The sequence below is a fragment of the Triturus cristatus genome, chromosome 11, assembly GCF_964204655.1.
Source record: "Triturus cristatus chromosome 11, aTriCri1.1, whole genome shotgun sequence".
Lineage (NCBI taxonomy): Eukaryota > Metazoa > Chordata > Amphibia > Caudata > Salamandridae > Triturus > Triturus cristatus.
The window spans coordinates 531,697,679-531,713,070 of record NC_140594.1 but is presented as its reverse complement, the minus strand read 5'-3'; the positions used below and the strand labels follow the sequence as shown (position 1 = coordinate 531,713,070).

Here is a 15,392-nt window from a genome sequence, read left to right as displayed (position 1 = left end):
CAAAGCGGTGCGGCACCTCTCGCTAGATGAGCGTGACATGGCAAGAATGCTGAAGGCATCTCCCCAGCATAGGGAGTACCTCGAGGACCCATCCACTGACGAAGAAGAAGAGTGCCTCCTCATATCATTTGCAAGTGACCTCAAATGAAGGCGACGCCCTCAGCCGACATGTGCCATTGAGATTGCAGGATCCCCCACCACGGCCCTCATTGACACCGGGGCCTCAGTCAATGTCAAGGGTAGCAACACTACAAGAAATTGAACCCAAGACCACAGCTCACACCGTCCAAAGTACGGATCCTCACATATGGTTGTCAAACGCCACTACCCCTAAAAGGTAAAATGACTGTTCAAGTAAAGTTGGAGAGCCACGAAGTGACGACAACATTCCATGTGGTCGATAGAGAAGCAGACATCTTAGTGGGAAGTCACACCACTGAAGACCTAAGCCTAAGGCACCGACGTATCCCATTTCACCTACGACCGTTAGTTGAGCAAGAACTACTTAAACTGGAACAACAAGGTGTGATAGAGAAGGTAACTGGGCCAACCCCCTGGGTATCACCCATGGTGATAGCCGAAAAACCGAAACAGTCTGGACAGATCAGACTCTGCATAGACATGCGCATGCCCAATCAGGCGATACGAAGAGAAAGGCACCTGACGCCAACTGTGGATGACATCCTGGCTGACCTAAACGGGTCCAGGTGGTTTCTAAGCTAGACCTCAACGCAGGATACCACCAGTTGAGGTTGGCGGAAGAAAGTAGGTATTTAACCACTTTTTCAACATACCTGGGACTCAGGCGCTACAAAAGGCTAAACTTCGGAATATCATCGGCCACCAAAATATTCCAAAACGCAGTGAGGGAAGTCTTGTCCGGGCTCCAAGGAGTATTGAACGTCAGCGATGACATTTTAATACATTCAGCGACCCTAGAGGATCATCACCGCCAACTCCGTGCCATCCTCCAGCGCCTCACAGAACACGGGGTGATCCTCCACAAGGAGAAGTGCCAGTTCTTTAAGAAATCCATTGAATTCTTCGGCTATGTTTTCAGCCAGGAGGGTGTGGTAAATAATTTTCCTTTACCGGGACTGAATTTGATACAGAAACATAATAAAATAGCTCAGTAAAATGAGAGGCAGAATCCGTGGTATTAGAGGTTCGGAATGGGCTTTATTCCAATACTCGATTATAATCGGATGCTCCAAGTTCCGTCACCACGAAGGTTCAGGAAGTGAAGTACATACATTATTGACATGAAATGGCTTTTATAGAACATACATTACAATGAAGCGAATACAGTAGGCGTAACAATTGATAAGGAAAATGACGATATATCTACGTAACCAAAAAATGGGTGTAATAAGGAGTAAAAAGGAACATAATTGGTTGTGATGTCATGTATAGGTGGATCTATAAGATAATACTTGGCATAGATGCGCGCGCAGCATTATGACGTGTGATTGACGTGTAACTAGGGGGTGAAGGGGACTTGACATTTAGCTCTACATGTGGAGACAAAAAGTCTGGGGGGTCAAGTCAACCTAATCCCAAATCATATCTAACATCCTATGTTTAAAGAACTATGTTATCCACAAAGGAAGGACTCTCGGACAGAATCTTATTCTATATTGACTGTGCGTGCGTGTACAAGCGTCTAAGTGTCTACACTAAACGCGAGGGGGTAGAAATATTCCATGGTGATAGGACTATGAATTACTTGTATTAAGACAGAGAAGCCGGGCCCTTTGCTTGGTAGCTGGAAGGATGTTTACTTAAACTACTAGGCAGGAATGCATCGGCTGAGGGGGAAGCAGATAATTCGAAGGTGAAATACAGTTCTTGGCAGAGAATAGGCTGATGTCAGGCTTCATGAGCCGCGCAGAGAATGAGACAAAGTTCATGGTCACAGATGCAGGCTCAGACTGGAGCTTTCAGAGGCAGAAGGCAAGAAGAGTTTGATGACAGAATTAGGGCCTACTTGCCTGGACTGTAAAATGGCATAAGTGAACCATATAAAGCCGGTGGCCTTTTGTACTTAGGAATGGAATATCCGGCCTATTCATGGTGGATCTGACAGAAGACATGTTGACGGTGGACGCACATGTATTTGCGTCTTCATAACTGGAACTGGAGGGAACATACATGTACTTGTAACATGTACATAGAACCGTTGGGGTCCAAGATAGGGGACATAACTGACCAGAAAAATCCATATTTCCACATTCCCTCCTTGTCCCCTACTTGCCCATCAAGAGACATCAATCTTCATTAATCCATCGATTTGTTCATATAGCATCATTTGTTCTTCTTTCTTCTTCCGGGGTCTTGAATGAAATCTTGGTGGTGGAATACACGATGTGGCACACAGACCACAAATCGCTGGTCCACATTGCAGACATAGACAGCAACTGAATAGTATGAGAAGGCCAATACCTAGGAAGGATAGAACTCTCCATCCCCAGGCTGATATCACACTCCAAAACCAATTGGACCAAGTCCAAGTGCCTGGATTCTGGTGTATCTGGCTTACAATCTTGTGAAGGCGAGTTATAGCTTTATATACAGATGGCGAATTCTCTGGTATGAATACGCAGCAGCTTGATCCGATGACCCTACAAGCTCCGCCCCTATCAGCCAGGATGACGTCAAGGACAAGACGATTTTGAAGCACAACAATCCGCATAGCAGACTGCTCTTCTGTTAAATTGCCTAAGGCGGAAATAGTTTCATTCACTACTGCTTCAAGGGTTCTAGTTAATCTACGTATTAGTTTACTATTAGTAACAGTACCTATATAGGGAAAGATGCCTTTATTGAAATCTGTGTATTTTTCCCATGCTGTTTCAGTGTAATCGACAATCGGGAGATCTCTCCGCTCTCTATTGTGTACTAAATGAATATTTCTGTAATAATCAGGAGGAGCTAGGAAAACAGGTGGCAAAAGGAATGCAATGTAGCAGGTACCATCCCAATCTAGAGGTAGACGCATATATGCAGTCTGACCACATATAAAGTAGGAGTGGCGATAAGCTCTGAACGAGGATGTGCCTTGATCACTGAATTCTACTGTAGTAGTGCATTTACTATGGCCCATATGTATGGAACCAACCTTTCTTACACACAATTCACCTTTTGCTGGGAATACTGACATGGTGGGTAAGACTAGTTCAACTTCGGATACGACATTTAGAATCATGAGATTAGGTGTAAAATTACCTAATCCATATACTTCATTTTCTAGATCAGTTCCTGTTCTTTTGGGGCGACCCTCCTTGTCAGGGTAGCAGACCTTGAGTAAAACTAGGTTTAGGTTTCCCCATACCCACTGATCTTGGAAAACTGCGGTGTCTGAGTCTATGGAATTGATTAAGCTAAACCATGCTCCACAGGAGCCATTATGTGTAAATGGATGTGGAAAGAAAGGCAAGACTCCTTCATAATTCTGATAGGGAGGGAGTCGGCCACACACCCAACAATTAGTGGCATTACTAGTCTGATGGGAATGATGTAACATACTAATGAAAGTGTTATTGCGCAGCGCAAGTCTATAGGACAATTCATGCGGGGGTAAGTCACTAAAAGAATGTTCTGCAATAACATTGTGAACATTTCTGGCAATAGGGTAATATATGTGCAACAACATACTAGTAATAATTATTAAAAGACTTAAAGAAAACAAGATTAATAATGTCACTATACAGTGGCTACGCAGTGATTTACAATACGCCTGTCGTTTCATCATTTTTCGTGACTGTCCATGATTCAGGTCTAGAGGATACATGTCAGAGACAGATTCAACCGCTTCACCTAGGAGAGGACTTAAACAATCAAACCGTCTGACGTTCTAGGCCTCAACTTAACTTTGTAGAGTTCGCTTTCAGTTTTTTCCACCAAAGGAAGTTTTGAATCAGTCTGTGAGGGAGTGCAGGGCACAATGTCTATATCCGAGGATTGTCCATGGAATTTCTTGATATGACTTGAATGAATCCAGCCCTTGCGGCCCTCGATCTTCACGGCTGTTCTTGTGGTCAGCATAACCAACTTGGGTGTCTTCCACCTGGGCTCCAGCTGAGTCTTTCGGTCGAAATTTCTCACAAATACAATATCACCCGGAACTACGTCATGGGGTTTCACCTCAGTGTTGTCGGGAAATGCTGCAGCAACCTGTGAACGACAAGATTGTAGTGCAGACATCAAGGAAGCCAAGTAATCTGTCAGCATATTACAGTCAATATCAGTTATTTTGCGTGGTACAGGCGTCCCCCACATATTTGGTGGTCTGCCGAAGATCACCTCATACGGGGATAGCCCTGTTCGAGAGTGTGCTACCATTCTCATGTAAAAAAGTGCAACTGGTAATGCTACTATCCAGTCGACACCTTTCTCTCTGCATATTTTGGACAGTCTGATTTTCAGTATCTGATTATGTCTTTCTACGAGACCTGCTGCTTCGGGGTGTCGGACACAGTGGAATTTCCACTGATATCCTAGCAGAAGTGAAACATGTTTCATTAATTCGGATGAGAACGGCTGGCCGTTATCTGAGTAGACAACACGTGGTAAACCGTAGCGTGGGAAGAATTCTCGAACTAACTGTTTGGCAGTAGTCGGGGCAGTGTAATCTGAAACCGGGTATGCCTCCGTCCAACGAGACAGAGCGCAGACAACTACGAGAACATATTTGAATCCTCGACATCGTTCCATCTGGATATAATCCATCTGGAGGACTTCAAAAGGGTGATCAGGAGGATGAAATCCACCCTGTTCTACGGGAACGCTTTTTCCTGGGTTGAACTGGCAACAGATCATACAGGTACGGACTTTTTGTTTGGCTGCTGCTCGTAAATGTTTATTGAACCAAATGTGTTGAATGCTGTCTAGCATAGCTTTCTCTCCTAGATGCGCTGGACTATGGATAGTGTTAATAATGACTTGGACCATTGAATCAGGAAGGAACCATACAGACTTTTCCTTCGTCATCCATCCTTGGTCCGTTTGGATCCCTCCTAATTCAGTCCATTTCTTTATTTCGTCTGGTGTAGCATGTGTCTGTATGTCAATTACGTCAAGAGTAGGATCTTTAACTGTCATACAATGTGTCGGCATCGGGACTATTGTCTTTGTCATGTCGGATGTTTGTGTTTGAGCAGTCTGTTTAGCTGTTCTGTCCGCTAAATCATTGCCTTGAGAAATGATATCAGTAACCTTCGTATGAGCCTTACATTTCATAATTGATATTGCAGTAGGTAGATGTATTGCATCTAATAAGGCATGAATGAGGGGTCCGTGCTGAATGTGGGCACCGTGGGAAGTTAAATAACCTCTCTCTCGCCACAGCACGCCGAAGTCATGTACAACTCCGAATGCATAACGTGAATCAGTGTATATGTTGACTTTTTTACTTGTGGCTTGAATACAGGCTTGTGTCAGAGCGATGAGCTCTGCGGCTTGAGCTGACAAAGTATTAATACGATTAGTTTCAATGACTTCTGTATCTGTTGTGACTGCGTAAGCAGCCACTAACTCTCCTGTACTTGTTCTCATACATGAACCATCTACATACAACGTCAGGTCTGGATCTGACAATGGGACATCTGTCAAGTCTTGTCTGGGTTTCGTCGTTATAGTAATAACTTCAATACAGTCATGAGCTAGTGGATCTGTTCCGGTTACTGGCAAAAGTGTGGCAGGATTCAATGTGTTACAGCGTCTGATTTCTATGTGTGGCTGAAACAGTGTAAGTTCGTACCCTGTGAGTCGTGCTATAGTCAAGTGTTGTGTTTGCGTTCTATTTACAAGAACCTCTACTGCATGTGGTACTTGAACTGTCAATGGATGTCCTAACACTATGGCATCGCTTTGTCTAATTGCTAAAGCTGTCGCTGCTACTGATTTTAGGCATGCAGGCAAAGCCTGGGCTACGGGATCTAATGTACTAGAAAAATAAGCACATGGTTTGTGTGCTCCTGCCTGTTCCTGTGTGAGTACTGACAAAGCAGTACCTTCGCGTTCTGTAACAAAGAGTGTAAACTGTTTTCTGTAACATGGCGTTGCTAAAACAGGTGCTTGACATAAAGCTTTCTTTAGGCTTTCAAAAGCTTGCGTATGTTCCTGGGTCCAAGGGAGAACAGTCGATGTGGCTGCCTCCTGGGTTGTCAACTGAATGAGTGGTTTTGCTAGAAATGCATATTGCGGGATCCACTGTCTACAGTATGAAGTGAGGCCTATGAAAGCCCGCACCTCCTTTTGTGTCTTGGGTATTGGCATGTTAGCTATTAACTGAATGCGGTCTGGTGTAAGCTGCCTTCCCTCCTTGGACAGCGAGTGTCCAAGATAAATAACTCGCTGGACACAGAATTGCAGCTTAGAAGGGGACACCTTGTGCCCCTTTTCGGCTAGAAATTGTAAAATTGTCAGTGATGCTTTTTCACATTCAGGTTCGCTTCGGGCGGTGATCAGCAGATCATCGACATATTGAAGCAGAGCAGTGTTAACTGGCATGTGGATACTGTCAAGTTCTCGTTTCAGTGCTTGGCTATAGATGCTGGGGCTTTCTGTAAATCCTTGAGGTGCGCGTGTGAATTTAAAGCTACGTCCATTTAAACTAAATCCGAATAAATATTGGCTTTCCGGATCTATTGGGACGCTGAAAAAGGCATTCTTGAGATCGATTACAGTAAAGAATGTTGCTTCGGAATCAATGGCTGTCAGCAATGACGAGATATCTGGGACCACAGGAAATTGTGGCACAATGCATTTGTTTAATTCGCGCAGATCAATAACCAATCGATATACTGGCGGGGCCTTTGGATCTGTTTGTTTAAGAATCGGAATTATCGGCGAATTACATATATTGGAGTCGGTTTCTACAACCACTCCTTGGGTAATGAGCTCGTCAATGATTTGTAGTAAAGCCACTAAGGCATCTGGCGGTAACTTGTATTGTCGCATTCGTGGTAGCACCACTCCTGCCTTTAATGTGACTCGATATGGTGTAATATTCATGCAACCAACATCAGTAGGGCCTTGTGCCCATAGATGTGTCGGTAAAGTCTGCAGTCGGGGATCCATGTCTCTAGATACATAGTGACCTTTAAAATCACGTAAAAACAATCTTACTCCTTCCGGAGAACAACATATTATGGCTCCTAGAGCTTTTAACGTTTTTATTCCTAATAGATTTTCTGGACATGATTTAGTAAGTAATAAATCTGTAGTTCGGGTCAGAGGTCCTATCGTAAGTGGCAGAGGTTGTGATACTTCATTAACAATAGGTTTTCCTGAAAAACCAAGGGAAATATTTTGTGAGCCTGAGAGGGGTGCCCCTGGAACTTCACTACGTTTTATGGTTGTTCGACTTGCCCCGGTATCGAGTAAAAATTTTCTGTCTTGGCCTAACAATTCACTATGTATATAAGGTCCTTCTTGGTCTACTGGTATCTCGATAAGGGGTAAGTCAACTTCCCTCTCTAGGCTAGTTCATGCGTAACGCTGGTACTCAGGATATTCATACTGTGCGGTCTGATACATTTGTCGTGTTGTTGTCTGTGTGGCAGCAACAGGCAACGCTGGTGCAGCTGGCACGAACTGTATTGGCTGTTGTGCGGCTGGCATGGCCTGGGCATGCTGCAGAGCTCCTTGTTCATTCTGATCTGGTCTAAGTGGCCGTGATCTTTCTTGCGTTTTACCTATGGCGATATTATGTTTTAAAACTGGACAATCGTGTACATAATGACCTGGCTTTTTGCAATAATTGCATGTCCCTTTTACAGGTCCTGCTGAATCAGAATGTGTCATACCCTTTTTATGTCCTTCAGCTGGAACTGTCTGAGAAACTAGCATTTTCATTTTTGTGTCTTTCATGCGTCTGTGTTCATGTTCTTGTTCCTCTCTAATTCTATTGTGATGATACTGTAACATTTGTAACATTTGTGATGGAGTGTTACCTTGCCAGGTACTCTCGAATTTTAATACTCTATTCTTTACTTGGGGCAGGGCATTCTCGACTAATTTTGTTACAAACAGATGTGGGTATGATTCGCTGCTTGCTTTTATGCCACTATTTATACCAAAACATTTTTCAAATCGGGCATAGTAATCACTAGTGTCTTCATCTTGCTTCTGTTTACAGGCTGAAATTGTACCCCAATCTTCCTTTTTCGTAGTTAATAAACGTGGCAGTACCTGTACTAATAAACCTGGTAATGCCTTAGTTTTATCCCCAAGTCCTGCTCCTGCAGTTCGGGCCTTTTCTTCTGCTTCTAATGCTGACCATTCTATCTTTTGGTCTCCTACCTCCCACTCTTTTTCCTTGAGTTTTTCGTAAATACCAGCAGGCATCAATACCTTCAGTATTGTCATAATGTCGGGATAGGTATACTCCCCCATGAGTAACATGTCTTTAATTTCTCGGTGAAAACCCGCTGGGTCTTTGTCATGACTGGGTACCACTTTCTTCATTTGTAACAATTCTATTTTCGATATGGGCGTGTATACAAATACGCGCTTGAACTCGTTGTCCTCGCCCTTTATTGGGTGCACTTCTCGTAAGGGATTCTGTCTATCTATGTGATACGTAGTTCTTTCCTTGACGGGCAATGGAACATGTTCTGAACATACAAAAAGAATATATTGCTTTCTTGATTCTAGAATTTCTTTAATTAATTTAGTACCTGAACCTCTCCATCTATTCGTGAGTAATTCAGTCAATATGTCGGGTAAGGGACCAGGATCTGAATGTTGACTCCGATATAGTATAATGAGTTGTTGAATCATATAAATCCCAGCTAACCTCTGTTCATCTGGGGTGAGATTCAAAAATGTGCGTACTACTGTATCATCACTATATTTTCCGGGACTGTCCACCCAATGGACAGCTGCCCTGGCTAAATCTTGTTCATCCATAGAATCGAGAAAATGATAACCCCTTCGTTCTCGGAGTAGTTTGTCAGCTGTTTGGAACGAATGCTCGTTAGACCTTATATGGACTATGGGTGTTGGGAAACCCCTGTTATTGTCTGGACATATCGGGCGTATCGGGTCAATAAGACATCTCGTACTATTATAAGATCTTCTTTTACCTACATATGCTATAGTTTCTGACTGTCCTGTGGGCGGTCCTGACCCTTCTTCCTCGCTTTGTTCGAACTCGTCTACCTCTAATCTCTCTTCGTGTAGGCGTTCTATTTCTTTACGGATCTTTCGGCACATGGCTATTATACAATTTTGTTTATCATGTCTCCCTTCTGATATATTCTGGCTCCATCTTGTAAGAATTTGCATTGCTTCCGGGTCTACCCCCGGTCGGTCTTGATTTCTGATCACACAGTTTATGAGGAAACGTAACAGTTCCCCCTGTATCTCTACTTTCTGGTATTCCATAGCTCTGTGAATACATTCTGGATCTCGCCCTGTTTGGACAAAATGGTATATATTATCTAGATGCGCAGTCATTCCTGGTAACTTCCCTAAATACACTGCGGCTCGTCTGATACGTAATGACGCCAGGGTCATTTCGTCCTCTTTACCGGGCACGGGGTCATATCTGCAATCTATAAGAAGTTCCTTCAGCGCACGGGCACTTATGAGTTTGGGTGTACGTGAATGTGCTGACTCTTGAAAAGTAAGTTTATTTATTCTAGGCGGCGTAGAAAAGATATTGGTAGCACCTCCCGTGGCCCCATCTGGGGTGTCGGGTGTGAAAGGATTCGTCGGACGTGACACAGCAACTATAGGTGTGGACACAGCTATAGAAGTAGCTGTAGGAGCGGATGCAGAAACAGATGTGCTTGCCGGAACTTGTGTCAGAACTTGTTGCTGTAACGATACGGGTACTGGATCTTGGCGTTGAACCTCCCTGGTATGCGGTCTATGCGGGGCGGAATTAGCATATTCGGGAGCTGCGTCATCTAAATATGAGGAAAGAAAAACGTCTTCTGCGGTTCTAGGATGCCCCTTAGGATGTATCTTTATTGGGAACAATGGGGGTGGCAAGTCTTTCGGTATCTCTGGAGTAGCCTTAGGTAATCCTTCGGCCAGAAGGGGGTACATACCATTCATAAGGGCATTTCTTTGTCTGTCTACTTGTTCTGCTTTCACTCGGATACCTTCCTCAATTAATAGATTTTCTTGAACTTTATTGGAATTCTCTTTACTCTTCTCTTCCAGTCTACGTGCTTTTTCTGTTCGTCTATGTGATTCTTTACGCCATAATTCAATGGCATCTTTCTGTGACTGTCTGACTTTTCTTTTCCACAACTCTTCTTCTACTTTTATGATGCATTCCGCATCCCAGGTTCCCGCTGTGGGCCACCTCTGACTTTCTGGTAATTCCTTGGTATAGTCTACCCATAAATCAAGAAATAATATGGCGTCTAGGCCATGTTTATGATACATGAAGTACCCTGGAGTGTCCCTAGGAGGAATGGGAACGGCTTCTTCGAGTACCCCTTTTCTTGTAGTGATCTGTCTTAGTTTCGAAAAGAACGGCATATTGAGAACTGACCTTATACTTGATTTCGACCAACTGATCTGATACTTGATTTTTGAACAGACTTAATACAATAAACACGATAATGAACAGTCATTCATACCACAATATACAGAACGTATTTAAACACATTTAACATTTAAACATTAAACCTTTAACTGAAACAACAATGATGATCGTCTGCATAACTAATCACCAAGCTTAATTCTTGACAATAACTAGATACTTCGGAATACTTGATATACTGCTAAACAGTACAGATACACTGCTAAAACAGTGCAGACCGGATTTGTGTACCCAAACCCGTCTTGACCGGCACAACCTATGTGCACGTCAGAAATGCCTCCCCAGCAATGGTACTCACCGGGTAGCTTCGGAAACGGAAGGCCTCGGTAACTTGAACTTGAATCGGACTGGACTCGACTCGACTCGTCGGACACTGGACTCGACTTGGGACTTCAGACACTGGTGGGCCTCTGTATACCTCGGATCTTGCTCTCTCAGCTAGGCTCTGGTCGGGATACTTCGCACTTCTCACCGCCTCGTCTGGGTGTCGATCGCAGCCTCAGTCGCCCCCGCTTGACCGGAGGGAGGTACAGGAAATCCTGCTGGTACGCGTTATTGTCCGTCCAGCTGTGGCAGGAGACCGGGCCTGCAACTCACCGCCGGCGCGTGAGATGAGAAAGTGTCCCTGTTCGGGCGCCATTCATGTGGTAAATAATTTTCCTTTACCGGGACTGAATTTGATACAGAAACATAATAAAATAGCTCAGTAAAATGAGAGGCAGAATCCGTGGTATTAGAGGTTCGGAATGGGCTTTATTCCAATACTCGATTATAATCGGATGCTCCAAGTTCCGTCACCACGAAGGTTCAGGAAGTGAAGTACATACATTATTGACATGAAATGGCTTTTATAGAACATACATTACAATGAAGCGAATACAGTAGGCGTAACAATTGATAAGGAAAATGACGATATATCTACGTAACCAAAAAATGGGTGTAATAAGGAGTAAAAAGGAACATAATTGGTTGTGATGTCATGTATAGGTGGATCTATAAGATAATACTTGGCATAGATGCGCGCGCAGCATTATGACGTGTGATTGACGTGTAACTAGGGGGTGAAGGGGACTTGACATTTAGCTCTACATGTGGAGACAAAAAGTCTGGGGGGTCAAGTCAACCTAATCCCAAATCATATCTAACATCCTATGTTTAAAGAACTATGTTATCCACAAAGGAAGGACTCTCGGACAGAATCTTATTCTATACTGACTGTGCGTGCGTGTACAAGCGTCTAAGTGTCTACACTAAACGCGAGGGGGTAGAAATATTCCATGGTGATAGGACTATGAATTACTTGTATTAAGACAGAGAAGCCGGGCCCTTTGCTTGGTAGCTGGAAGGATGTTTACTTAAACTACTAGGCAGGAATGCATCGGCTGAGGGGGAAGCAGATAATTCGAAGGTGAAATACAGTTCTTGGCAGAGAATAGGCTGATGTCAGGCTTCATGAGCCGCGCAGAGAATGAGACAAAGTTCATGGTCACAGATGCAGGCTCAGACTGGAGCTTTCAGAGGCAGAAGGCAAGAAGAGTTTGATGACAGAATTAGGGCCTACTTGCCTGGACTGTAAAATGGCATAAGTGAACCATATAAAGCCGGTGGCCTTTTGTACTTAGGAATGGAATATCCGGCCTATTCATGGTGGATCTGACAGAAGACATGTTGACGGTGGACGCACATGTATTTGCGTCTTCATAACTGGAACTGGAGGGAACATACATGTACTTGTAACATGTACATAGAACCGTTGGGGTCCAAGATAGGGGACATAACTGACCAGAAAAATCCATATTTCCACAAGGGTGTGAAGGTAGACCCCCGAAAATCACAGGCAATCCAACTAGCCCCAGCCCCCACAACAGCAACAGAAGTTCAAAGCTTCTTAGGTATGGCAACATGCTGTGGGAAATTCATACCCAACCTCGCGACCATTGCGGAGCCGTTACGAAACTTGACGAAGAAGGACGTTGGGTGGAAATGGGGCCCAGAAGAGGAGGAAGCCTTCCGCAAGGTGAAGACAGCTTTGTTAGAAAAGACGACCATGGCCTACTTCGAAACCAAACGACCTACTGAACTGATAGTAGATGCCAGCCCCGTGGGCCTGGGAGCCCTGCTGACACAAGAAACAGACCCAGGAACGTGGGTCCCGCTAGCGTTCGCAAGCAAGTCGCTGACAGCAACAGAGACAAGGTATTCACAAATTGAATGCGAAGCACTTGCCATCAAGTGGGCTTGCAACCACTTTCATCTCTACCTGAGCGGGCACCCATTCCGCGTGGTAACAGATCACCAACCGCTCATCCCGCTGTTCAAGGGAACCGCACCTCATCCGCCACCCCGGATCGAGAGATGGGCGATTCAACTCCAGCACTACCAATTAGATCTAGTCTACAGGCCAGGTGCTATAAATCCAGCGGATATTTATCGCGACATCCGGCAGCCGTCACAGAAGAAACCTTCAACCAAGAACAGCTGACGGAAGATTTTGTCAACATGATCACGCAGTGGGCCTGCCCAAAAGCCCTCACCATCCCGGAAAATGAGGCTCATACACGGACTGACATGGTTCTAAAGAAGGTGTGGGAAGCAATACAGAGAGGGTCGTGGGCCGGTTTCCTCCACGACGTGAGTGGATGGAACAAAGTAGACCGGTCCCGTCTGGGGAAGGTATGGAGAGTCCATGAGAAACTGAGCGCCGCAGCCAATGGCGTAGTATTGAGAGGCTCACGCATCATCATACCCCTGAACCTCCAGGATTGGGTGACCGCTCTAGCACATGAAGGTCACCAAGGAACGAGAAGGATGAAAGCCAGGATGAGTGAGAAGATATGGTTCCCTAACCTAGAAGAAGCCGTGGATGACTTCATACGCGGATGCCGAGCATGTCAACTCACTGGCGGCCCGGAAGCTCCAGCGGCGGTGATAACCGAAGACCCGCACTGTCACCCTAGTCGTGGATCAGTCTTGATTTTGGAAGTTTTCCGGATGGACGAGTGACCGCCGTCCTGATTGATGGCTATACGAAATACCCAGTTGTGGAGGTGCTACCGTCAACTGCGTTCGACCACCTGCTACCAATGCTGGATAAAACCTTTGCACTGTTTGGTCTGCCACACGTCATCAAAATAGACAACGGGCCCCCATTCCAAGGGCACGAGTTCAAAGAATTTCTGTCATGCCTAGGCGTAAAACATCACCGCATCACGCCGCAGTGGCCCCAAGCAAACGGCGAGGCAGAACGGTTCATGCGGACATTGAACAAGGTTCTACGCATATCCGTAGCCGAGCAGTCAGACCCAGAGGTCGCTCTCCAGAGGTTCCTGCGGGAGAACCAGAGCACTCCACACTGCACAACTCAAAGGTCCCCATGGTCGCTGATGCTGTCTGGGCAGAGACGGGACAACATCCCCGTAGCAGATAACTTGGAACCCGAACCTTATGACCCAGTGAGCGCTCAGGCCAGGAGGTCAGCCAACAACGAGAGAGCAAGCAGGCGGCGAAGAGCACAGATCCGGCCGATGACGCCAGGATGATAGTTGTCCTAGTTAGAAACCGTTGCAACGGAGGCAAGTTCCGCACACCCTATTAACCAGGACTATGACTTGTCAAAGCGGTTAAGGGCACAGCCGTGACGGCCGAGAAGGATGGAGAGGTCATCACTCGGAACATCTCATGGTTCAAGAGAGTACTTGTCTCAGAAAGGGAGAGACCAAGACACATTGTATCACCTTCTGGCCAGGCGTGGCCAGAAGGCTTTAAATAAACGGGCCGGAGTCTCTCTGGACTTCCGGCCCATACCAGCCCAGCAAGAGTCTGTGTGTCCCTCTATGCCCTGCTCCACGTGTACCCACTTATAGGCCCTGACAGATATCTGTACCCTTCCACACCTTTCCTGAGTTTCCTCTTTACTTGCTTGTGCAGCTGCCATGACGTTTTCCTTGTCCATGTGTGACTAGTAGCAACACTCCATTTAACCTATTTTTTCCTTTTCATTTTGGGGCTTCTAGTCCTAGGTGTACAAGGGGGAAAACAATTATATAACTACTAGATTGCAAAGAAAGAAGTACAGACTAGAATAGCGAATCGTATATGGTCCTGGAAAAGTTGGCCATGCTGTGTTTGTAACCCCAAACCACATATGTTCTTGCTGCATTCGGTAATAGGCGTTAGGTGTCACTAAGGGACTTCAGCTAGGTGCACTGCAAAGAATTATTATGAAGGTGTCCACTGCTTAGCTCCGCCTTCGTTTTTTGGATGAAGTATTCTGAATTGAAAGAACCTGGCATCTTACTAGGAAATCCATAAAAATAATGCAAAAATGGAAATACATGCTGAAAATAAAGATGACATGGGGGCTGCGGAAAACCCTACAGAAGTGACAAACATTCTAGAATCTAGATTGAAAATATACGTATATGCTGTAGGTAGGGAGAGCTGTACAGAGAGTATAGGGGTATGTGCTGGACAGAGAATCATATCCGGGAGTCGTTTGCCGTGGATAGGGTACAAAACTTAGCAGACATTGAATGGCAACAGGCTGCTTGGATAGAGAGACCATGGCAGAATACAGCTGATGCAATAGACAGGGCTGTGCTGCTCAGAGAGTTGAGCTGTGAGCGGTGGGTGGAGTTCTGCAGATAGCGCACAGGAAGTTGGCTCCGAGTGGTTAGGGGTATGTAGAGCTGGTGTAGCATGGGCAGCTGTACTGTTAGTGAATGGCTGTTGAGAAAATGGGGATATGCATAGTATAGGATTGTGCAGAGAATGCTGGCATCTGCAATCCGTGCAGTGGCTCAAAGTGCAGAACATAATTGTGTTAAAT

General features: G+C 45.2%; 1 protein-coding gene across 2 annotated transcripts in view; it reads right to left on the bottom strand.

Moving 5' to 3' along the window:
* The window catches only part of ADD2 (adducin 2), a 349,565-nt gene that overhangs the window by 279,101 nt on the left and 55,072 nt on the right, over positions 1-15,392 (bottom strand). The window lies entirely within an intron of this gene.